This window comes from Mirounga leonina, unplaced genomic scaffold (genome assembly GCF_011800145.1).
Source record: "Mirounga leonina isolate KUSES-001 unplaced genomic scaffold, KU_Mleo_1.0 Mir_154, whole genome shotgun sequence".
Taxonomy (NCBI): domain Eukaryota; kingdom Metazoa; phylum Chordata; class Mammalia; order Carnivora; family Phocidae; genus Mirounga; species Mirounga leonina.
The window spans coordinates 43069358-43095990 of record NW_023270389.1 but is presented as its reverse complement, the minus strand read 5'-3'; the positions used below and the strand labels follow the sequence as shown (position 1 = coordinate 43095990).

The 26633-nt window shown below is 37.5% G+C and overlaps 1 protein-coding gene and 1 pseudogene across 2 annotated transcripts in view; one reads left to right on the top strand and one right to left on the bottom strand.

Moving 5' to 3' along the window:
- Nucleotides 1–26633, top strand: part of SHCBP1L (SHC binding and spindle associated 1 like) — a 98696-nt gene that overhangs the window by 8162 nt on the left and 63901 nt on the right. Inside the window, exon 1 of one of the 2 annotated variants that reach the window (XM_035010603.1) lies at nucleotides 15776–17354. The exons of the other annotated variant lie outside the window; for it this stretch is intronic. The gene's annotated coding sequence lies outside the window, so the exon portion shown is untranslated. Of the gene's footprint in view, nucleotides 1–15775; nucleotides 17355–26633 lie in introns of those variants that run through there. 2 annotated transcript variants of the gene reach the window in all.
- Nucleotides 23557–23706, bottom strand: LOC118014625 (annotated as a pseudogene).

Sequence of the window (26633 nt, the reverse complement as noted above, 5' to 3'; positions counted from 1 at the left end):
TTTTTTTAAATATTTTATTTATTTATTTGACAGGGAGAGACACAGTGAGAGAGGGAACACAAGCAGGGGGAGTGGGAGAAGGAGAAGCAGGCTTCCTGCTGAGCAGGGAGCCCGATGCGGGGCTCGATCCCAGGACCCTGGGATCATGACCCGAGCTGAAGGCAGACGCTTAACGACTGAGCCACCCAGGTGCCCCAGCAGATTCCATTTTTTTTTTTTAAGATTTTATTTATTTATTTGAGAGAGAATGAGAGAGAGCACATGAGAGGGGGGAGGGTCAGAGGGAGAAGCAGACTCCCCGCCGAGCAGGGAGCCCGATGCGGGACTCGATCCAGGGACTCCAGGATCATGACCTGAGCCGAAGGCAGTCGCTTAACCAACTGAGCCACCCAGGCGCCCGCAGATTCCATTTTTAAAGTAAATATAGAACTATTTAAATGTTCTATTCTATAGTCAGTTTTAGTAACTTGTATTTTTCAAGGAATTTGTCAACCTCATCTAAATTTCAAATTTATTGGCATGGAGTTACTCATAATAACCTCTTATTCTCTTTTTAATGATGGTGGGAACTTTATTCCTAAAACTGGTATTTTTTCTCTTTTTACTTACTAGGTTTATCAGTTTAATTAATTGTTACAGATTGCCAGCTTTTGGCTTTTTAATTTTTCTTTATTGTTTGTTTACTATGTTGCTCATTTCTGCTTTTTATTATATCTTCTTTCTTCAACTTTGATATCCTATTCTAATTTCTTGAGTAAAATCTCAGATAATTAATTTCAGCCACTTTCCCCATAATATGTGTGTTTAAAGCACAAATTTCCCTCTTAACACCACTTTAAAACATAAATTTTGATGTGCCACACCACCATTATTATTATTCAATTCAAAATATTTTCTAATTTCTGTTCAAAGTCTACTTTGGCCCATTGATTATTAAAAGTGCATTGTTTAATTTCTAAACATTTGGAGATTTTCTAGTTACCTTTGTTATTATATTGTTTGTTGTCACATCATTATTTAAAATTGAATAACTGAGACCTTAGGAAATGTACTCTTACTTATTATGATGGTCTTGCTTGGATCATGGTGTCTGCCCTTAGCTGTACATTAGGAAGGTGAGAAAAAGGATTTTGTGGTTTGAGCAAATTGAAAAGGAGGGCAGGTACCAGCACCTCACTGACCCAGTACACTGAGATTATATTGCAGGAGCAGCAATGGCCTTTCAATACTGACCCCTTGAGGCTGAGTAACGACCCCTGGATTCCTGCATTTACCATGACATAGGGACACAGAAAAGGAAAGACATTTTCATAATAAGCAGGATAGATGTTTGGAGTCATATTACTACTAAAAATACGTGACTTTAAGTTATTCTCAAGACTGGTGAAATAGGATATAGCATTTTTCATTTGATATCATATTTCACTTGATATTTAGGAGGCATGAATATAATTTAATCTCCATAATATGATTATTATATCCATTGTTAATATTTACTTAGCACCTACTATGTACCAGGGACCTTTCTAATCATTTTTTCTCTATTATTTCAATTAGTTCTCATGTCTATTATTATCCTCATTTTCAGATGAAGAAATGAAGACACTGTGATATTAAGTAACTTGCCCAAGGTTATTCAGCTGGTAGTGGAGCCTGACTTAAACTCTGGATGTCTGACCCTACAGTCAATGCTCCTAACCACTGTGGATAATAATAACAAGCTTATTTGGAGTTTCCTAGGTAGCAATGACATTTTAAGTGCTCAGTGCAATCTTTGCAATAACTCTATAAGTAGGTATTTTTACTATCATTCCATTTTATAGGGATGGCTCAGTAACTTGCTGAAGACCACAAAGCTAGTAAGTGACAGAGCTGAGACTCAAACATGGACAGTCTGGCTGCAGAGTCTTTGTCTTCACTGTTATCTAATACTGCTTCCCAAACTATATTGACTTGTCAAAGACACAGCCAGTCAGAAGACATGAATAGTCATTTTTCCAAAGAAGACATCCAAATGGCCAGGAGACACGTGAAAAGACGCTTGACATCACTGATCATCAGGGAAATACAAATCAAAACTACAATGAGATTTCACCTCACACCTGTCAGAATGGTTAAAATCAACAATACAAGAAACAACAGGTGTTGGCTAGGATGCGGAGAAAGGGGAACCCTCTTACACTGTTGGTGGGAATGCAAACTGGTGTAGCCATTCTGGAAAACAGTATGGAAGTTCTTCAAAATGTTAAAAATAGAAATACCCTATGATCCAGCAATTGTGCTATTAGGTATTTACCCAAAGAATACAAAAAGATGAAGTCAAAGAGATACATGAACCCTGATGTTTATAGCAGCATTATCTACAATAGCCAAATCATGGAAACAGCCCAAGTGTCCATCAATTGATGAGTGGATAAAGATTATGTGGCATATATATACAAAATGGCATATTACTCAGCCATAAAAAAGAACAAAATCTTGCCATTTGTGAGGACATGGGTGAAGCTAGAGAGTATAACGCTGTGAAATAAGTCAGTCAGAGAAAGACAAGTACCATATGATTTCACTCATAAGTGGAATTTAAGAAACAAAACAAATGAGCAAAGGGAACAAAAAGAGAGAGGGAGGGAGGCAAACCAAGAAACAGACTCTTAACTATAGAGAACAAACTGATGGTCACCAGAAGGAAGGGGGTGGGGGGATGGGTGAAATAGGAGATGGGGATGAAGGAGGGCACTTGGGATGAGCGCCGGGTGATGTATGGAAGTGTTGAATCACTATATGGTACACCTGAAACTAATAAAATACTGTCTGTTAACTTAGTGGAATTTGAATAAAAACTTAACAAAAAACAACAGGAAAGACATAGCCAGTGTCAGACACATCCGTTCACATATATTATCAAATTAACATTCATCTAGGTTTGGTAATTGTGTCAGGAATGATGAGATATTTATTTCTGAATGGATGCTTTGCTCATAAATAAGGTATTTGCAAAGTTTTTTCCAATTTTTAAAATCTAAAAACATAATTTATAGGCATAATAGAAATAACCTGCAAATAATAATGTTTAGGACAAAAATCACTATGCAAATACACATTATATTTTTAGGTTGAATTCTGTAACAAAAAGCAATGAGTATTACAGCTAAAATCAGCTGAGGGAAAGAAAATTTCAATTTGCTTTAAGTTATGCACACAGGTTATTTTTTCCACAGTTGCAATCTGAATTATTAAAGTTTAGAAGTTAAACGTTAATGTTAAACCACTCAAGGGCTTCATAAATATGCTGTAGTGACAAGGCTTATTCAGTGTTAGTTCCACATGAAGGGAAAAAGGGTCCATTTTCTTCCAAGTCCAGAGAGAGGGTCACCTAATAACCCATTAAGCTTAATGACAGCAAAGGCAAACAATCCTCTTCCCATACATTATATATTTTAAACTGTCCAGTAAATTATAGAGTAATTGAAGTCCTTCACTTGCTTTTAAGTGTTAGCGTGCCACGATTTTAGGTATAGGGCTTTAAATCCTTTATCCAATCATACTCAACTGAAGTAATATTAGTTTTCTACTAACTTTTCACCTTTGATCTTTAGGATGTGTTCACTATACCCATTTGTTAATGACACAGGATATGCTTTTCCAAAGCAAGAATGGATACTGGCTCAAACTGATTTTACAGAAAAGTCATTCCAGGAAGTAATTTGACATCAGTCTTAACTGAATACAAGAATGACATTTTCTTTCAAAGATCTGGATGATCTTTTGGATGTCCATTGTTTGCATGTCAGTAGAACTTTTTAGGCATAAGGCACCCTTGTTTTGTTTTTAATAGCATGTGAACATTTGTGCTAATGGAAGCATTGATCACTTATTCTGGAATGAGTTGTGGAAAGGACAGTCTGAACAGAAAGGACCTCTATGACATCACTGCAGTTTTAGCAAGGAAAATACTCTAGGCTATAAAGCAGGAATAAATATAATCACTACATAAGGCAAGTAAGCACAAATATTCCCTATGGCTTCTTAAGCAGAAAAAGAAAATAACCACTTCCAAAGAATTCTTCCTAGTATGTCACAAAATGAAGGTCAAAAAAATCGTTAAAGTCTGAGAAATAAAAACCAGCAGAATGTAAAAAAAAAAAAAAAAAAAGTAACACACTCCAGAAATTGGCACCATGGCAACAGCCAGAAATGCTTCAAGAAAAAAAAAAGGCTTTAAATAATTGTTATGGACTGATTGTGGACCCCAAAATTCATATGTTAAAGCCTTAACTCCCAATATGATGGTACTTGGAGATGGGGCTTTTGGGAAATAATTGGGGTTAGATGAAGTCACGAGAGTGGGGCCCTGGTCTGATGAGATTAGTGCCCTTATAAGAAGAGACACCAGAGAGCAAGCTCGCTCTCTCCCACTCTCTCTCTCTACCATGTGAGGACACACCAAGAAGGTAGCTGTCTGCAAGCTTGTCCAGCACCCTGATCTTGGACTTCTGAGCCTCTGAAACTGTGAGAAAATAAATTTCTGTTGTTTGAGCCAGGCAGTCTATGGCATTTGTTACAGCCGCTGACCTGACTAATACAATTGTTACAAACTAGTTTGTTTCAGTAGACACAAAGTTGAACCTGTTATATCTCAGAAATTGTGACTCTGTGTATGTGCTGAAAATGAGCCTGCTTTTTCTTAATCAGTTGTGGAACCTAAAAATAGGAATACATTATATCTTAATATGCCCAAATTTGTCACAATCTAATATTCACTGATGTCTAACATATACCAAAAAAGTAACAATTTAGTTACCCAGTAAAGTTCCAGTAGTCACAGCAAGGTGCCAAAATCCTATTTGCCTATAGCTCCAAGCTATGTTTCCATTCTGAAATCTTGTGGTTTTATTTAAAGTTTAATTTCAATAATGTTAAGAATGGATTTTCTTCACTCAGAATGTATAACATCTGAACATTTTCATGGACATGAGGTGTAAGAACTGAGAATTATAATAGTACTTCTCGGGGCACCTGGGTGGCTCAGTTGTTAAGCGTCTGCCTTCGGCTCAGGTCATGATTCCAGGGTCCTGGGATCGAGCCCCGCATCGGGCTCCCTGCTCCGTGGGAAGCTTTTCCCTCTCCCACTTCCCCTGCTTGTGTTGCCTCTCTCGCTGTCTCACTCTCTGTCAAATAAGTAGAATACTTTTTTAAAAATAGTACTTTTCCCTCATTTTGTGTAGAGGATCATTTTAATTAACAGGACAACTTTACATTATTTTCAAATACTTGAGTATTTCTTATTCTGGAGCTTCCATCTTGGATAGCTCATTATGAAAACATATCAGTATCAGTTGAGCACATGAAAGAATCATGGTCATCAGGCTGCCTTCCTGAGCAGTCTTATCCCCTCATCTGAGATCTATAATTACACAGCAGCATGGGAGCTACAGAAACTAGAATGTATTTCCCACTGCTGTGTCAGAACAGTCAAGGAAAGAGTCCATCTTGGCACAGAGTCAAGGCCATGGCCAGCGACACACAAAGAATAAATTCACATGTGTGCCTGATTTCATTCATACAAGATGGGTCTTTTATATTCCAGATCACCTGACATTAAAGACCAAGATTTTTTTTGTTGTTTTTGCTTCATTTTAAATGTTAATACTCATGAGAGGTGGGAGGGTGTAAGAAAAAAAAAAGTAAAGTTAGATCTTAACATTACCTAATTTGTAATGAACAAATGTAGTTTACTTTAGGTTTTTGCAAGTTGTAAATATGTTTAAAAGGACCTTAGAAAAACAATTTTCTTCTCCATGGGTTGTTTTTAAGGTGTCTTACACATAACATGGGGTCATTAAAAGTAATTGACTGAGTTGTTGGAAAAAAATGCATGCGGGGATGGAGCCCAGCAAAACTAAGACAATGAACACAAGGCATCTGTACCTCTGACCCAAGCCCTAGATGCCAGCCCCAAAGTTCATTTCTACCTTAAGGCAAAGCCAGGAATCCATTCCAATTACTTGTCTGCTGAGCATTTCTCCCATCTATCTTTCACTCTTGTAGGCTAAATCTTGCCAATCCTTTAATTACTATTACTTAACTAAGTGATCAGCTTATGCAGAAGGCTGGGCACCAGGAGGGTTAAGGTTGTGAGGGGAGGCAAGAGTTTCAAAACAGAGCTCATAGATTTAATTCCAAGTGATTTTATAATTCAGTCGAGAAGACATATATATATTTATATAAATGTTAAAATTATTGAAGCATGTTTACAAAATAACACAAAATTTTAAATGATGTTATGTAACTCAGATACATAAGTGCATAAGAATTAATATGCAAAGAACCTCCTTCCCCAATAAAAGAATGAATAAATGAGCCATGGATTAGAATTTTAAAGGTTGCAAGGGCTGACATAAAAGAAGAGAAAGAGGACTGAAAGTTTAAATATGCACTGATAATACATTTCAGAGTGTACTGAAATTCATATTTGCTTGAATATATGAGCTAGCTGTTGGCTGTTTATTCAAGAAACACCTATTGAGTACCTACTAGTTTCCAATTATTCATTCATTCGTTTATTCAACAAATATTTGGTACTGTCTGTTGTGTGTCAGAAGCTGGAAATATAGCAGTGAACAGGCAAGACAGGGCTATTCCCTGAACACACTTGAAACCCAAGGGGAGGTGTGATACTGTAATTTATACTTATGTGTGTATGTATGTATGTATGTATGAATGAATGAATGTATATGTTTGGTCATTCAGATGGCCAAAATATATTTCTCATATGTATTTGGTCTTATTTAAGCATGGAAATTATGTGATCAAATTTGCAAATTTTAAAACATCTTCCTCTTAATGCAGATGAAAAATGAATCACAAAGGAGCAATAGAAGAGAGCCATTTAGGAAGCTGGTGGCTATCATCCCAACAAGAGATAGGTAATGAGGGATAAGGGGATGGAGAAATGTGGCAAACTCAAGGCATACTTAGGAGGCAGAATAAGTTTCTTCTAGGTATTCTTAAGATGATTAAGAAGACAATAAAGAAAGGTAACTCCAGATCCTGAATTGAGTGACTGTGTTAATGGTGATGTCATTCACTGAGATAAGAAATACTGAAGGAGAACAGGTTTGGGGGTAAAGTCTGAAGATGCTGAGTTTAATTTTCAACAAGTTCAGTTTGGTCATAACACTGTGTTAGATGCAACACAGCATTGCATTTGACCTTGAGGGTTCAAAGTATAGGAGAAAAATAATTAACACATTATCATAATTTATCATAATGAAAGGCCAAATGGAGATAGGCAGAACATTGAATTAGTCAGGATAGGTGAGGTTACACTGTGGTAATGAATAAATACCAAATCTCAGTGACTTAACCAAAAAAATTTATTTCTTGCTTATATGAATTCTAATGCAGTTTCAAAGGACTTTCCAGAGCAGCTCCCCCAACATGGTGTGTTTGGGCCATTTCCATCTTGTGGTTCTGCCATCTAGTCAAAATTCCCCCTTAGTTTCCCAAAAGAGAAGAGAGTGTTGAAAGTTCATGTCTTGGATCAGAAGTGGCATATCTCACTTGCACTTCTAACTCTTTGACCAGAAGAAGTCACATGGCCCTACCTCATTAGAAAGGAGCTGGGAAATGTGGGACATCAAAAGATTATTCAGTGAGGAGCAGGAGTTTCTGCCATGGGTCTGAAATAAGAGTGATTAATTAAATGGAAGAGTCAAGAAATCCTTAATAGGGAGGCACATTTGTGTTGGGATTTGAGGGAAGTCTAGGAGGTTGGCCATGTGATGAATACAGGCGAAGAACTCTGCAGGCCAAGGGAACATCATGGGCAAGGACACTGAAGCATGAAAGAGCTCAAGATGTTAGAGATGTCTGGGCGATGGCAAGAAGGAACTTGCAGGGTGTCTGGGTGGCTCAGTCGTTAAGCGTCTGCCTTCGGCTCAGGTCATGATCCCAGGGTCCGGGGATCGAGCCCCGCATCGGGCTCTGCAGGAAGCCTGCTTCTCCCTCTCCCACTCTCCCTGCCTGTGTTCACTCTCTCGCTGTGCCTCTCTCTGTCAAATAAGCAAATAAAATATTAAAAAAAAAAGGAACTTGTAGTTCGCATAGAGTGTTTCAAGGAAATACCAAAAAATAAGGTATTATAAAGATTGGGGAGGGCATGAATATCTTACTAAGGAGGCTGTATTCTGATCCATAGGCAAAGGTGAGCCATTAGTGGTTTCTAGGTTAATAACCTTATCGACTAGGGAAGAAAAACGACTAGAAAGAGGTGAGACTGGAAATAGGAAAACCACCTAAGAGACTGACATATAGTCCATAAGAGGCTCAACCTTTAAAAGAGGCCATAGAGATATACCTACTTAGAAAACTGGGACTCCTGGATGGTGCAGTGGGTTGAGTGTCCAACTCTTGGTTTCAGCTTGGGTCGTGATCTCACCTTCAAGGAATAGAGCCCTACATCAGGCCTGCACTCAGCATGGCCTCTGCTTGAGATTCTCTCTCCCTCTCCTTCTGCTTCTCCCACTCTTGCTCTTTCTCTCTCAAATAAATAAATAAATCTTTAAAAAGAAAAGAAAATGGGCAGGATGTGCAAAACCATTGACATGTGAGGGTGAGGGAGAACATGCTATGGAGAATAAATCTAAAGTTTCTAGCTTGGTTGGTTCAATGGATGGTGAAACCATGAACAGAAGTAGGGAAAGCAGTCACCGAAACAGAGTGAAGAATAACTTTTCTAGGGGCGCCTGGGTGGCTCAGTCGTTAAGCGTCTGCCTTCAGCTCAGGTCATGATCCCAGGGTCTTGGGATCGAGCCCCGCATCGGGCTCCCTGCTCGGCGGGAAGCCCGCTTCTCCCTCTCCCACTCCCCCTGCTTGTGTTCCCTCTTTCACTGTGTCTCTCTCTGTCAAATAAATAAATAAAATCTTTAAAAAAAAATAAAAATAAAAATAACTTTTCTATAGTAAAAAAAAGTTCAAGACTCTAGGATCATCCTTTGTTGAAGTTTGTTTATGAAGAGCTAATCTAGAACTATGTTGTAATAATATTTTTCTTTAAAAAAAAAAACCTTTGTCTAGGGAAACACTGAAGGAGTAGACTTTGTTATTCGCTAAAACTGCCCCCTCTTTGAGTCTTAGTCCAGTTTCTATGGCCTACTAGATCTGATGTGCTTGGAGCATGGAAGCATCTGGAGCAGCCACATTTCCTTATTCGGGCCAAAACAAGTTAACTCATCTGTGGCTTATCTCATATCCGTCCTGTAGATCTCATGGGAGGATATAGCCCTTATTACTAAAATAATGTGTAGAAAACAAAAATAGCATGGAAAGAAATTTCTGAACATGATCTTTATAGCTGCTTTTCAAAATAACTTACTCCAAAAGTTAACATAAGTTAATGTTTTCTGCTCAAGTATTGCTTGGGCTTTGATAAAGATCTTTATTATTATTTTTTTATATTCTTATGTGAATTCATTTAACTTTGGGGGAAACTTTTTGTAATAAGAAACCGTTAGATTCTGTTTTTTCCTCTACTCATTTTATAACTTGTGAGCCACTTGACCTTTTGACAATTAAGCTCTTGATTGTGAAACAGGATAATGATGTTTAACTCTCCTATGAGAATGTTACTGAGACATTCAATCAAAGGCTTTAAAACACTGGTGTACCCTTGGGTGAAATGTATTCATAAATACTGAGTATGAATGATTACTGCTATTTATTTTGAATATAAGGATTAATTTAGTCCTTATTTTTAGTAATCCTCTATTATATGTTAGGTGCTGAAGCTAGAAGGATAAATAATATACGATTCCTACCTTCAAGAAATTCTCCATTTTTGTAGGGAAGATAAACAATAAGATCAAAGAGTCAATGTAAATAGGTATAATTTCATGAATGGTCAAGTGAATCAGTAGAGGGAAAAAAAAGTGAAAGAAAAAAGTCAACAGAAAGGTTACCTGAGCTAGCTGTTCTAAAAAACTTCAAGAATCTTAGTTGACTTTTTTTTCAACTAATAATAAGTTACAGTAATTTTCAAAGCTTCCCCTTGGTGGCAAGTTGTTTGAAGCAAGTCATATTTTTCAACTTAGTATCTTACTTACCATAAGAAAGTAGTTAAGAGATTTGGCCCTGGATGTGGATCACCTGTGTTTAATTTAATTACTGGCATGTGACCTTGAGCAAGGTTCTAAGCCACTTAATGCTTCAGTTTCTTCATCTGTAAAATGGGGGTAATAACAGCAACACCTCAGAAAATGGTGGAGAACTAAACAAGTTCTACATGCAAAGTACTTAAAAGTGATTGACGGGGCACCTGGGTGGCTCAGTTGGTTAAGCGGCTGCTTTCAGCTCAGGTCATGATCCTGGAGTCCTGGGATCAAGCCCCGCGTCGGGCTCCATGCTCAGCAGGGAGTCTGCTTCTCCCTCTGACCCTCCTCCCTCTCATGCTCTCTGTCTCTCATTCTCTCTCTCTCAAATAAATAAATAAATAAAAATCTTTTTAAAAAAGTGGTTAACATTTATTAAGCATTCAGTACGTGCTAGCTATTACTATCATTTGCCATATCTCCTAGCACAATGTTTTACGTATAGTAGATACATGCTTTTTGAATTGAATTAGCAGATGCTTGGATGTAATCCAGAATCAGATAAAAGGATCCAGTCAACTGCCACTGTTATTGACAAAGACTATAAATATAAAGTCTGGAAAGATCTGACTTCATAAAGAAATGAAGGCCATGGAAAAGTTCTACAGAATAAGAGGAGGGAAACAGTACTTTTAACATACCATGGGAGCAGGAACAATGCCAGTCTTATAGCCCTGATATAGCCCTGACACCTACCTCATGTCTAGCACATAATAGATTTCCTATAATATTTGTTGATTCACAATCCAATGGGGAAGGAGGGGCAGAACATAGTTCTGAAAATCATCCTAGAGCATTATTCAGAAAGAAATTTCCGTTTTTTTGTCCTCTTCCATAAAATGCAAGAAGACATAGCCTCTATGAAACAGTATCAGAAAACCATAACGAGAAAAGGAAAGGACATTGGTAGTCCAAGGACTGGTGCTAAAAAAAACATAAATTACCACCTGTGGTGACTTTAAAAGAATTGTCTATTAAAGGCAAGGCTTTAGCAGATGTCACATCAACTGCAATAGATCTTAAGCGAGAAAGTCGGGGGTGGTGCACACAAGGAGTCAAAAACTGTCAGGCAGGCTGGCTGCTCCTAAGTGCTAATTTACATTGTCCAAACCCTGAACAGTGAATATGTGTGGTAATAAATTCTAAGGATGTTAGATCAGGAGGCAGGAACATAACTTAAGACTGGGCTGAATTTATCAATTGGCATGTATCCATGAGAGATTCTGGATTCAGTGAGCTAACTCAAGCAGCTGAGAGTAGTTCTAATTGTTGGCTTTGATTTAATAGTGTTCTATGCTGAGTTAAATTGAGATAATAGAAATTCCTTGGTCTTATATGAACAGTGATTCTCAACCCTGTTAGACCCAAAGTCCCCTTTTTATGATAATTTTATGGTAATATCCCCTTTATTCTTAAATGAAATTTATAGTTAATATAATCTACTTATACATATTATGTTTTAAATCAACATAATATTCTGTGACATAAGAAAACAAAAGGAAATTATCATCATTTCTCTGTATGAATGCTTAGGCACAACTCTGCTAGAAGACACAGCAAAGTAGTCCTATGTCGGCATCTATATTCAGAGTTGCCTTGATTACAACAGCTCCAGATGCAGACTGATACAGATGTGTTCTTTTGAAGATAAAAGTTCACAAGCAGTACTGCAGTCAGTAATATGATTTTTCCAAAGTGATGAAACAAGTGTTGGTAGAGTTCTGAACAAAACATATAGTAATATCTTTATTTACACGATTCTTGCTTTCCAGAAAATTTAGTGTATATTAAAACCTTGCAAAAGTACTTTGTGTTTATATATTAGGTGGAGTTAGGTTCAGATGATTGTAAACAGATTTTTCACATACAGTAATGTCTGGAGGACCACTGAATGTTATGCGGGATGCAGTACAATTCTTTGTTGAGTCAGTCTGTCCCATGAATTGCAGGACATTTACTATTCCTGGCCCCTGCCAGCAAATGCTTACTACATTCCCTAATCACTGTGACATCCAATGGTTCCACAGATTCCCAAAATTCCCTCAAGAGGTACACAAGAACAGATCTAAACACTCAGAGATATGGGGATCTTAGAGTGGACTGATCATGTGTGACCAGCTCAACAACCCCCTATATCCTCTTGGGAGGTTCCAAAGGATATTTCCTTTACTTGGGCATACAAAGTTTAATGGTCAAGGAAATAAGACTATTCTTGAGAGTTGCTAAAGTGCCTGTCCTTGTAGGCTGGGAGTGAAGGAAGGAGATGCTGCCATTTAAATGGGCTCTCTAATTTCAACAGGAATGATGGGAAACTGGAATGCAAAGGCCAGCTAGCAGTACTTAACCACAGAGGCAAATGGGCATGGTTGCTGTAATAGGCATCAGGACTGGAGGGACAGACTAATTTTATTCTCAAGAATCTTCTTCAATCATTAATGGGTCATGTAGTCTTTAGGACTAAATAACTGGGCAGGTTATTAAATAAGGTTCTACATGACCTATATAACCAAACCAAATCAAATCAAACCAACCAGCCAACCAAATAAACAAAAAATTTTAGGTCTGGTATATAGAGCCTGATTTGAGTCATGACCCCTCACCATAGTAGGAGTCTGTTTCAAACCCAGAGCTCCTGGCTTTTTCCAAAAGACCTTGTGTCATTTACTGAGTTAACTGTACACTGGGGAAAGAGGAATACTCTTTCAGGATTATTGAACACCAATGGCTATGAGCTGCCATGAATCCCTGGGAACCCAGAACATTACAATGGTCACTCAGTTGAGTTTGACTTACAAGGTCAGATCATAAATGGAGTTGGGCTCCAGGGCATCTCACAATGGGTCTTGACATTTACAAACCCATTCTATCATTACTTCTATTATTCCAGAATGTATATCGGAATAGTATACTCAGCAACTGGTAGAATCCTAACATTAACTTCCAATCAAGTAGTAAAGGGCTCTTATGGTAGAGAGGGTCAAGTAGAACACCCCTCCCGATCAAAATAGCAAACCAAAAGCAACATTGCATTCCCTTCCTAAGAGAATCCTTAAAATGAGTGCTTTAAAATAAGGTTTAAAAAACTTGAAACAAACAAGATGTAGTAGTCCCCATCTTATCTCCATTGAACTTGACATTGTCCTGTGCTGAAGATAGATAGGTCCTGGTATCATAAGCTTAATCAAGAAGAGTAGACAATTGTACCTATGGTCTCTTTACTGGGTCAAATCAACATAATTCTACAACTTGTATGAAGCTACTGATTTATAAATGCATTTTTTTCTATCTTAGTAAGCTGAGAACACTAAAAGCAGCCTGGTTTCTCCAATGTGAACAGTACTACACCTTCATTATCTTGATAAGCAGATGTCATGTGTGCTAAAGAATGGTAAATAAATCCCATAAAAATGCATGGTCCTGCTACCTCAATAAAGTTTCTAAGATTCCAATTATTTGAGTCACAGCAGCATAGTCCCTCCAAAGGGAAAGATACAGTGATATACCTTAAAACTCTACTTTGAAAACAAAGGCACAACACTTAGTAGGATTGTCTGCATTTTGGAGTTAGTATGTGCCATGGTTGGGTGTACAGCTCTGACTTTTTACTGAGTAACCTATAAAGCCATTGCTGTTAATGCAATACACATTCAGTAGAAATCATACTTCAAATCTTGAATTTTGATCCTTCCTGGGCTAGCAGTATGCAGTATGCTACTCTCTTGTGATGCCAGGAACCAGCAGTGAGCCCAGGTCCCAGTCAGCCACACAATCATGAACCAACCAACACACTTACAATGATTTTGTACCCATTTTCACTTTCATTACAGTATTCAATAAATTATGTGAGATATGCAGCCCTTGTTTAAAAAATAGGTTTTGCATTAGATGATTTTGCTCAACTGTGGTCTCGTGTAAGTGTTCTGAACACTTTTAATGTAGACTAGTCTAAGCTATGATATTTGGTAGGTTAGGTGTATTAAATGCATTTTTGACAGGATATTTTTAATTTATGATGGGCTTCTCCATACATAATGCCATTGTAAATCATGGAAGATCTGCATAATGACTTGATTTTCCTTTTTTCCCTTTTTCTTTCCTCTGCTTTTATACAAAGTGTATTGGTAGAGGTGAGTTTATTTAATCTACATGTCGTAGGTTAGCAAGAGAGGTTTGTGACCGAACCAGAGGAAGAAAGAGCATCTCCCAGAAACGGAGGCAGTGACTGAGATTTTGTGTCTCCTCTTCTTGAAAGATGGTAAGGATGTTTTCATTTGTACAAAGTATAGTTGCATTGTATTAAGTGGGAATACACTGTCGTTGGAAGTTTAGGTCTGGGAAGAATGGTGAGTATAGATGTTAGGTAACCAAGAGGACTATCGCACATACTGTGGAATGGTTTGCACAACACCTACTGTGCTGTTAACCCTTGTCCCAGAATGCCTTCCCGTAATGCAGAGGTTGGAAAGCAGAAAACCATTCATCCCAGAATTTAGATTTAAGTTGCAGCTAAGGTTCTAGATTCAGATTATGTGTACTGGGCCAAGCATATGCACTCTGAGGGAATCTGACCTGGAACTGAATTATGTGAGAATAGAGACGGATACAGATTGTGAAGAGGAGATAGGGTTCTAGAGCTGGCCGCTATGGCTGCGGCATACCGATTGCCAGGGAGCCTCCTGGTTTAGCAGGAGGCTTTATTTTCAGCAACTTTGATGTGGCAGAGGTGGCCTGGTTCTGGTGCCAGCCATTGTGGAAGCAGCTTCCTGATTCAGCAGCTTCCTGATCATGACAGGGCCCGACACTACTTAGTTTTATGGTATGACTTTGGCAGAGGTCCTGAAAGCTTGACCCAGAGATTCCTCCTTCAGCTCTTTCAATGATTGTACAAATCAAATAATTTTCTTTGGACTTAAACTAGCTAGAATATAGTCTCTAGACTGTTAATCTATAACAAGAGATGTGGGAGCTAGGAAACAGGAGATCTTCCACAGGAGAATGACAAAGAAATGCCCATCTTAACAACTACACACCAGGCCTAGGGGCCAATTGGTTCATATTAGAGTCGGAGGACGGTGGACTTTGGGACAAAGGCATCAAGCAAAATAGATGGAACTTACAGATTATCTGATATGATGGGGCATTTGGAAAAATTGCTAGGTGATTTGGAAAAATAAATGGTAGTAGTATTTGGAAAACACTTAGAGCTACGTACAGAAAAAACTTAAGCAAATTTTTGAAAGGAGGCAATTATTACTTACAGGAAAACCAGAGTGTTTACAGAAAGGACCTATCATCATAGTACATTATTTTGCAAAATAGTGAACAATATTTACATATCAGAATGATATATAACATTGGATATTGCTTTAACAAAATTTTTTGAGAATGGAAAAAGGGAAGTACAGAAGTAAATCCTCAACTACCATAAAAGGTAATCTATAGGTTCTGCCTAAAATTGACAAGTCAAGAAATAGCATAATTTTAGAAAGATGGAGATGAATAGCAGAAGATTCAGCTAAAAAAGGTGAAAATGGATGCTCTTAAGGAGTTATAGTTGGTGGTAGAAAGAGAAAATCTACTATTTCTTTTATTTCTCTCTCTCTCTCTCTCTCTTTTTTTTTTTTTTGGTCACTAGATGGTTTTATTTGCCTCTATTTTGAATGAGTTGTTACAAGCATTCTCCACTGTTAGTGTTTTCCTGTGCATCACCTTTTCAAAATGCTCTTCCTTGTTTTATGAGTGTTTTCTTTGAGTCACAATCTTATACCCAGTATTACAAGGTCAAACACATGTCACAGTCCTCCCTTGATGCTTTTAACTTTTGGCGTCTGTTTGAGAGGTGTCTCTACTCAGTGTGCTCTCTTGCCCTACATTCTTTTTCTAGAAATGTGTCTTATCTTAAGACTCTTGTTTTATGCAAACATTGCTGCCCAAGTATATTACAAGTGTTACTGCCAGTTTGCACAGATTTTCAGTCTCTGAGAAACTGGTAGAATATAGTGGGCAGCACAGCAGTTGCTCACGAGTTCCTGATCTCTTGAAGGTACCATTTTACATTTTTCAGTTTAATAGAATTTAGAGTTATATAGGAATTAATGTAAAATAGATATGCAATACCAGCTTTCTATTGCAGCCTTTACACTAATGGGTATGAGAATTAATGGTGGTTGTGTCTTCTCAGACATTAATGAGAAAAACTCTTGTTTTTTCCACAGCAAGGACTAAGAAGATTTTGCTTTATTATTTTTCCCACTCCCACCAACTTTCAAAAATTTTAAACTTACAGGAAGTTGCATAGTGGACCCCCTCCCTTATCCCTTGCTTAGATTCACCAATTGCTAACATTTTGCTACATCTTCTTTATCTGTAGTTCTCTGCTTAACCACACTAGGGCTTCACACAGGAAACTTCCCCCAGTGCCACTATCTAGCGTCTGCTCCAATCAAGGATTGTGTCAGGTTAAGTTGCCATGTCTCAGTTCCTGGCTTTCTTTTCTTTCATAACATGGGCATTTTGTTGAAAGTCAAGGCCAAAAATTGTTTTTTAGAATGTCCTTCAATTTGGATCTGTCTGACTTGTTTCCTTGTGATTAGATTCAGACTGAACTATGGGCTACATTTTAGAGTAGACCCTTTGAGGCGAAATGTCCACTGTACATACACTGTACCTGACCTAAATGGTTCTTATTTTGAAGGAATTATTAAATGAGAAGATAAAAAGATGTAGATTTTAGGTCCATTGTAGTCATTCTCAGAGAAGCGACCAGAGGTTTGTGAGCAGGAAAAAGCAAGGGCTGTATCGTCGAAACTTGTATGGTTGTAAACTAACTGAAGTTTATCACCAGCCTCATGGGCATTTAGCTCAACTCACCTGTTGGCTGCTGTTGATCCAGCGCCATGCGGTGCTCTTGTTCCAGAGTCAGATTGAGATTGTCTTCTTTGTGATCCCTCTTATTACCTGCCTCACATCATTGATCCTGACCTCCTCATCCCCTGCTATCTGATGGATGAGCCGGTCGCCTTCCTTACCCTCACAAGGGACAAGAACCTGGAGTTCTCTCCACTCCAAAGAGCCCAGTGGTCCACCATGTGCATGCTGGTGGAGCTGTACACCCACAGCCAAGACTGCTTTGTCTACACTGCAACGAGTGCAAGCACCATGTGGAGACCCGCTGGCACTGCACCATCTGCAAGGGAGTCCCCTGAGGTAGGGAGCAGAGGGCACTGGAGGGTACCAGGTCTCTGCCTCAGGTCAGTGGTCCAGCAGATGCACCTGGAACACCTACATTCTGGGCCAGGCCAGATTGCACACAGGACAGGATACAGCCATTTCTCGTTTGTTCCAGTAATGCTAGGAGGTGGACTCCACCCCCCAGCATGGGCTCCTCTCTCCAGGCAAGCCTGTGCTCTGTGCTCCTTCCCACTCTGGCTGGCCTTACTCTGGCAAGGGCTGCAGCCTTCCATTTGGGGAGGTGTGGGTAGAGGGATTGTAGGCTGGCCGCCTGGCTGCGGTGAACCATGGGGCCAGGTGGACAGTGGGGCCAGGGCCACTTACAAACAGTGCCAACCCCCACCCCACCACCAAGGCTACTATTTCTTGATGTAAGCCTCTAATGCTACTTGATAATTTATCTGTTTGTATATATTACTTTGATGAAATTTTTACAAATTAAAACAAAATACAATTCAGGTATTAAATATTCCACTCAAGAAGTCAGAAGAAAATATAGCAAAATATAGCCATATAAGTAAATGTAAATAATTAATAAGAACAAAGAAATGGACTGGTAAATAAGAACCAAAACCAAAAATTAAAATGTAATCTTAATTGAAAAAACCAAAAGCTGTTTCATTGAAAATACCAATAAAATAGAAAAACTTTTGGTAAGAACAGTCAAGAAAACAATGAGTACAAATCATTAAACACCATTAAAAACAAGAAACGGACACAACTGCTTAAAGAAAGATTAAATGCTTTTAGATAATATTGTTAACTATTATACCAAAGTAACTTGACAAGCTACTTGAAATGGATGATTTTCTAGGAAAATATAAATGTTACTTTTGACTCAAGAAGGATTAGAAACGGGTGGGGGGATGGGTTAGCCTGGTGATGGGTATTAAAGAGGGCACGTACTGAATGGAGCACTGGGTGTTATACGCAAACAATGAATCATGGAACACTACATCAAAAACTAATGATGTAATGAATGGTGATTAACATAACATAATAAAATAAAATTAAAAAAGGAGTAGAAACAATAAATACATTAAAACCTTAGGAGAGAGGCGCCTGGGTGGCTCAGTGGTTAAGCGTCTGCCTTTGGCTCAGGTCATGATCCCAGGGTCCTGGGATCAAGCTCCTCATCGGTCTCCCTGCTCGGTGGGAAGCCTGCTTCTCCTTCTCCCACTCCCCCTTCTTGTGTTCCTGCTCTTGCTGTCTCTCGCTCTCTCTCTGTCAAATAAATAAATAAAATCTTTATTTATTTATTTTTTTTAAAGAAGATTTTTATTTATTTATTGACAGAGAGAGACACAGCGAGAGAGGGAACACAAGCAGGGGGAGTGGGAGAGGGAGAAGCAGGCTTCCCACAGAGCAGGGAGCCCGATGTGGGGCTCGATCCCAGGACCCTGGGATCATGACCTGAACCGAAGGCAGACGCTTAACGACTGAGCCACCCAGGCACCCCTAAATAAATAAAATCTTTAAAACAACAACAACAACAAAACCTTAGGAGAAATTAGAACCTGTCAAAGAACCACTCTAAAAAATTAATGAATTTTACACAATTTCTTCCTAGTTTCAATAATTTTTATATTGTACAAACTGTTCAGGAACATGTGCTTAAAAAGTGTTTCCAACCTGTTCTATGAATCTAACCTACCCATAGTTCTAGTTCTAAAATACAATTATAGCACACCAAAAATAAAATTATAGGCAGTCTCACTAATGAACAAAGATGCAAAAATGCTAAATCATTAGTAGCAAATTAGATTCTGTAGTATACAAAGAGATGAATACTTTTGCCTAATTAGGTTTATCACAGGAATATAAAAATGCATCAGCTTTACAGAATCTAAGGATGAGATTCACCACATTGACAGAGTTATATAAAAGCAATCATCTCAAAAGATGACAGAAAAAAAATTCAATAAAAATTCCACATCTATAAACAACCTTAGTAAGCTAGGAATATATCTGATAAAAGTGATCTACCAGACTCTAAGGCAAACTTCATATTTAATGGTGAAACATTAAATGCAATCCCATTCAAGTCAGAAAAAAAAAAGACTGCAAGTATCAACACTGTACTAGAGGTACTAAGTAATGCAATAAGATAAGAAAAAATACAGTATAAATTTTGAAACAGGATAAACCAATGGTCATTATTTTTAGCAATATGTATTACTAATATTACTTACAAAATGTAATAAAAAAATAAACAAGCAATGTCAAAACAAACACACAAAAACCCATATAATGCCAAAGATTAAATCTATTAAGACATGAGCAAGACCAAATGAAGAAAACTATAAAATTTTATTCAGAGACACAAAAGACTATCTGACACATAGAGAGAGAGATCATGTTCCTGGATAGGTAGACTAAATACTTTATTCCTTTAAAATGTAACCAGTAAATTCTACCAAAGGATATTTTAATTTGTTTCCAAAACTTCATACATCTTTGTGAACATCTGGACTAATCTACCAGTCTGATTGTCTTTCCTTTGTAGATATTTTTCTTTCTTGAAGTATATAAAATTTCTTTATCTTTGAAATCTATAAATTTTATCAGAATGCATGTAGCTGTACATCTCTTTTTCAGTGATCCTGACTGCATATCTATTTATAAATTTCTTTTGGTTATTTTCTTTATTTTTACTTCTAGCAACTCATTAAAAACAAAACAAAACGAAACACTGGATTACTTACTTCTGCATTCCATGTTTTTACCTTTAATCTAATAACTTCCATCAGCCAGTTTGTTCTCCATTATGGGACAATTCACACATTTAATTTTCCATAAGTTGGTGCTCATTCAGTTATAATCTACCTTAACTAGATTAAAAAATAAAATATATTTCTCTTTCTTATTCTCAGATTCCTTCCTTTGAGCAGGAGCAGAGCCTGTGGCTACAGAGATTGCAATCTCCCTGGAGCAAGTTTCCAAGCAGGCTTCCTCTTGAGTGGTTTTGAGAACAGGACCAGGCACGTCTTTCCCTGGGGGCAAACCTGTAAAGAGGTTTCCTCCAGAGTGGGAGGCTAATAAATATTTGTGAACCAGCCAATTCTCCTAGCAAGCAAAAAGGATATGAGTCAAAGCCATTCTCTAGTTCTCCCTAGAAAGAATGGTTAAAAGTAACTGCCAACAAGCTGGTGCTCCATTTTCTTGCTTATGTTAGCTCAGTGAAAATTCCTGGGGTCTTGAAATATGTAGGTGGGATAGGCCTTTATTTTCCAGGATTAGGCAAAACATATCCATTTTATATTTGCTGGATTATTTTTGTAGATATTTAGAAAGGAAGGTTGTGAAATACATGTGCTTATGTTACCATCTTACCTTCATTCCAGAAGAATTTGTCTATCAGATGTTGTTAATTGGAAAGGTAAAAAAGGAGGATGTGCAATTAGAACAGTGCAAACAGTAACTAGAAGTTATTTTTACTTATTTTGCTGAAGTACATGGAACATAATATAAAGTAAATAAAATCTTAAGTATACAGCCTGATTAAATCTGTACAAAGTGAACACACCTATGCAACCACCAGCCAGGTGGAGAAGACTTTAAGAGGCCTAGCTGTTTTTCTGTTGTTTTGGGAATCCAGCTATCAGACTGAAAGAAGACTGGGCTAGACTCCTGAGTGATGGGACACTGTGTGTGGAGGGGTAGGGGGGCACACATGGAGGAGCAGACAGTGAGTGAAGCTACCTTGGAACTTCTAGCACAACTTCTAGTTGAATGCAGCTGAGTGAGTGACCCCAGCTTTTGCTACACAGAGCACAAAAGCTGCCCGAGTCCTGCCTGAATTCCTGACCCAGAGGATTGTGAAAGAGTTCCATTCTTTTTCTTTGTATGCATCATATTATCTTGATAACATCTCAAACTTAGAGAAAATTTGCAAATATACCACAAAGAACCTTTTCCTAAATCATTTGGAAGTTAAATTTCTGATTTGATGTCCTAACAGTAGGAATATGTTATGAATTCATAACCACAATACAACCATCAAAATCAGGAAATTAACACTTGTGATCTCCTTCATAGGGAACAGGTTCAATCCAGAATCACCAATCGCACTTACTTGTGCTGCATCTTTAGACACCTTCAGTATCAAACAGTTCCTTAGTCTTTCTTTCACTTCCATGACCTTGATATTTTTGAGAATTACTTGCAAGTTATTTTGTAGAATGTCCTTGAATTTGGATTTGTGTGAGATTTCCTTATGCTCTCAGGTATTGAACCTTTGTCAGGAACATCACAGGAGTAATGCCCTTTCTCATTCCATCCAATCCAGGCACACAGAATTTTTATTTGTTCCATTTAACTCTGATCACTTGATTAAGGTGATGTCTGCCAGGCTTCTCCACTTTACAGTTACTCTTTTTCCCTTTATTATTAATAAGCATTTTGTAAAGTGGTACTTTGAGACTATTATAAAGTTTCACCAAACCTTCAATTTATTCATTTATTAATATATGTTACAATGGACTCATGAATTCATAACCTGTTCAAGAATCATTCTGTTGTTCATATGATCCCCATTTTGGCCAATGGGAACTCTGTTCAAATTGACTTCTGTGTCCTTTTGACATGTCCCCGTCATTCTTTGAGTGTTTCTTTTTTTTTGTCTGGAATAATAAAATATCCCAGGCTCATCTTTTACTTTCCCTGCACCAACTCTGGAATCAGCCATTTTTATAAGAGTCCTGATTCCTTTTAGTGGAGAATAATAGTATTTAGAAGACAATTTCTGGACAGTTGGTGTATTCATTGCTATTATGGGTGAAGCATTGTTGTTCTAGGCCAAGATTAGGGAATGTATGTATCTTATATTTATATGCATTTTCATATCTGTCTACAAATACTGAAATCTATGAGTTCACACCAATACTTCTAATTCTAATCCAATCAAAGTGTTCATTCTAGTTTTGTCCTTTTCCATATCTGTTTCTCAAAAAAATAAGGAATTTGGCACCCATCATCATTAATATATTTTGTTATTTTTATATATTATACTCGTATTTTATATATTATATTTTTATGTATTATTCCCATTGTCTGCATGCTTACCTTGTTTAAGGAAGAGCAATAAGTCTGGTGTAGCAAGAATGGGGGGAGCAAAAGGGAAAGTGGTAAAAAATGAAATCAGCATTGTATCACTAGTATTCTAATATTAAATCTTCCCTCTGATTCCATGATAAGATAGAATATGTTAGTTAAATTTAAATTTAAATTAAGTCGGGGCACCTGGGTGACTTAGTCATTAAGCATCTGACTCTTGGCATGTGATCAAGCCCCACTTAGGGCTCCGTGCTCAGTGGGGAGTCTGCTTGAAGATTCTCTCCTTTTGCCCCTCCCCCCACATACACTCACTCTCTCAAATAAATAAATCATAAATAAATAAATAAATTTAACTTAAGTGATGGCTAATCTTATACATGGATTTCCAGACATGTACATTTTTTTTCCTGTGTTTTGTTTTGTCTTTTGAGTTATTTTTGTCTTATTCATCCTGTATGTCTCATAATACTTACCTAGCACAGAACAGGTGCCCCATAATTTTTATTATCTACTTTAAATTAAAATTTTAAAACTTAATAAATTTAAATTTGTTTTTAAAAACAATTGAATATTTTAATTTTCTAAATAGGTATTGACTGATTTTTTTTTCATAAAGGAAATAATGCAGTATTTCAGAGGAAACTGGCTTATTTTTATATATTCTTAAGGTTTTTTTTTTAAGCATTCTATTGTTTTAAATATGTAACTTAGATTCTTAAAAATAACATTTCCTTCCCCTAAATACCAGTGTATTTATTTTTTCCTATTTGGCAAACATTGATTTGCGGCTTCCAAGGTTTATAATAGAATGAAAATCAACCCACACCATTCTCAAGACTTAAAATCAACACACATCTTATTGCATTTCTCTTTTTGGATCTCTGTTCAGAATAACTAGGTAACAGCTTCTTAATGCTATACCTTGGTGAGCAAATGGTGTTTTGTAGAGTGTAATAATAGGATCCAGTCAGGAAATGGGAACTACTCTCAGACCTATGAACAAAAGGACCTTAGTACAGAGAATTGGTTATGTAAGTGATGAAGGCCCTGAGAAGCCTCACAGGGACAGGGTGACAGCCCAGGTATTAGCAGGGGCAATGAGATGAGGAGTTCTTTTTTTTTTCAGGGGAAAGCACGAATGCAGTCCCCCACTACCACAAATTATGCAGTCGAGTTTCCCACATTTGGGGAAATCGCAGGGGTCAGCACATCTGGAGTGCAATGGATAAGACTTGCCCTGGATGAGGAGTTCTTATCAGAGCCTAGAGGGCCTAGAGGGCAGGGCCATGCAGCAAGGGGACAGAACAATAGTGAGAAGTGCCCAATGGATGCTAGGATCCCAGGGAGAGGGACACCCAGTAGGAGCTACAGCCACAGAGAAGGCACAGTGACTGATGGAGATATCACCTGAAGCAGAGGGAGAAACAGGAAAATGGCTTGACTTCTCCCTTTCTGCTACCTTCCGATCTTTTGCCCATGCCTCCCATTTGTATGAACCTAACGGGATCAGTTAGCAAGGGAGCCTGGGAAACGCAATCCCTATGAAAAGCAGGGGAACAGAGAAAAATGGATATGAGAACAGCACATGTTTCTTAGCTCTTATTTTCAGGAAAACAAATCAGTAGTGACTTTATGAAACAATAATAATGCCTCATGGAATTTTAAAATATATGTAGAATTAAATTACATAATGATAGTAGCACATAGGCAGTAAGAGGAAATCGAAATCAAGTGTTCTAAGGTCCTTCCATTACCCGGGAAGAAGTAAAAGTCATGAATTGTATTAGAAACCTTAAAAGATCAACAGTTACTCAACATCACTAATCATTACGGAAATGCAAATCAAAATCACAATTCATACCCATTAGGATGCCTATTACAAAACAAAAACAAAAACAAAACAAAACCAGAAAATAGTAAGTGTTGGTGAGGATGTGGAGAAGTTGGAAACCTGTGCATTGTTGGTAGGAATGTAAAATGGTGCAGCTGCTTTGGAAACAGTATGGAGTTTCTTTAAAAAGTTAAAAATAGAATTACCATATGATCCAGCAATTCTGGGAATATATCTAACATAATTGAAAGCAGACTCGAAAATATATTTGTATGCCCATAATCACAGCAGCATTATTCACAATGGCCACAGAAGATATACAATAGAAGAAAAGAAACAGGTAGAAGAAAAGATAGAAGAAACCCAAGTGTTCCTGAACAGTTGAATGAATAAATAAAATGTAAAAGAAAAAACCCAAGTGTCCATCAACAGATGAATGAATAAACAAAATGTGATAGATGCATACAATGAAATTATTCAGCCAAAGAAAAGGAAGGAAATTCAGACACATGCTACAACATGGGTGAACTTTGGATATAGTAAATGAAATAAGCCAGACACAAAAGGACAAATTACTGTATGCTTCCACTTATAGGAGCTGCCTAGAGTAGTCTTATTCATCGATAAGAAAGTAGAAAGGTGGTTTCTAGAGTCTGAGGGGAGGGAGGAACGGAGGGTTATTGTTTAATGGGCACAGAGTTTCACTTTGGGAAGATGAAAAAAGTTCTGGAGATGGATGGTGCCAATGACTGAACAGTAGTGTGAATGTACTTAATGCCAGTGAACTGAACACTTAAAAATGGTTCAAATGGTCAATTTTATATTCTGTATATTGTACTACAACTTAAAAAATGAAGAAAGTATATACACTCCCAACTTATTTTATGAGGCCAGCAAACTTTGACATCCAAACTGAAGGCATATAAAGAAAGAAAGAAAACATCACAGATGTCTCTGATGAGCTGTATACAAACTCCTAAACAAAATATTAGAAAACAAATCCAGTGTTAATTAAAAAGAATAGTACATTATAACTAAGGTGGAGTTATTCCAAGAAAGCAAGAATGGTTTAACACTTGAAAATGAACAAAATATAGGAGAAAGCCAAATACTCATCACAACAGATGTAAAAGAAAAACATGTGGTGCAATTCGATACCTACTCATGATTTTAATATTCATCACAACTCTCGTGCCCTACTTAGGATAGAGTAAATTAGTACAACTACAATGTAAAACTGTTTTGTAATGTGTACTAAGGTTAAACATATGCATACCCTATGACCTAGCAAACCCCCTCCTAGATATATATCCAACATAAATAAATACATATATACAGGAAAAGACAGCTGAAAGAATATTTATAGGGGTGCCTGGGTGGCTCAGTCGGTTAAGCGTCTGCCTTCGGCTCAGGTCATGATCTCAGGGTCCTGGGATGGAGCGCTGCATCAGGCTCCCTGCTCAGCGGGGAATCTGCTTGTCCCTCTCCCTCTGTACTCTCTCTCTCTCTCAAGTAAATAAATAAATCTTTAGGGGAAAAAAATAATATTTATAGCACCATTATTCTTATTAGCCCTAATCTGTAAACAATCCAGATGTCCACAAGGATTATAATAAATTGTGGTTTAGTCATGCAATAGAATACTATATAGCAATTAAATGAACCAACTACTTCTATGTGCAGCAACATGGATGAAACAAATGTACCATTGACTAAAAGAAGCCAGAAAGAAAGCTTACTGTTTAATTCTACTCACATAAAATTTTAAGACAGACTTAGTCTATGGCTTTAGAAGGCAAGATAGTGATTCCTTTTAGGAGAAAGAAGGCATTAACAACTTGGGGAGGGGAAGACACTTAGTGGATTCTAGGGTCCTGTTAATATTCTTCTTCTGGATGGTGTTACGTGATGTGTTCACTTTGTAATAGTTCATTTATACATATTCATGCACAATGCAATACAAAATTATTAGTAGAAACTTATTCAGGTGAAAAACATACTGAAAATATTTTTTTTTTAAAGGTTTTATTTATTTGACAGAGAGAGACACAGCAAGAGAGGGAACACAAGCAGGGGGAGTGGGAGAGGGAGAATCAGGCTTCCCGTGGAGCAGGGAGCCTGATGTGGGGCTCGATCCCAGGACCCTGGGATCATGACCTGAGCTGAAGGCAGATGCTTAACGACTGAGCCACCCAGGCACCCCACTGAAAATATTTTCTAAAACAATGGTAAAGGTTGTGTTAGGGCACTGACTTTGTGGGTGACTTACTGGCTTTAGTTTTTCAAATTTTCTATACTATGGTTATTAGTTTATAATATACTAGCTTGTCACAAAACCACCTCTATCATTTAAAAAATTATGCTTATAA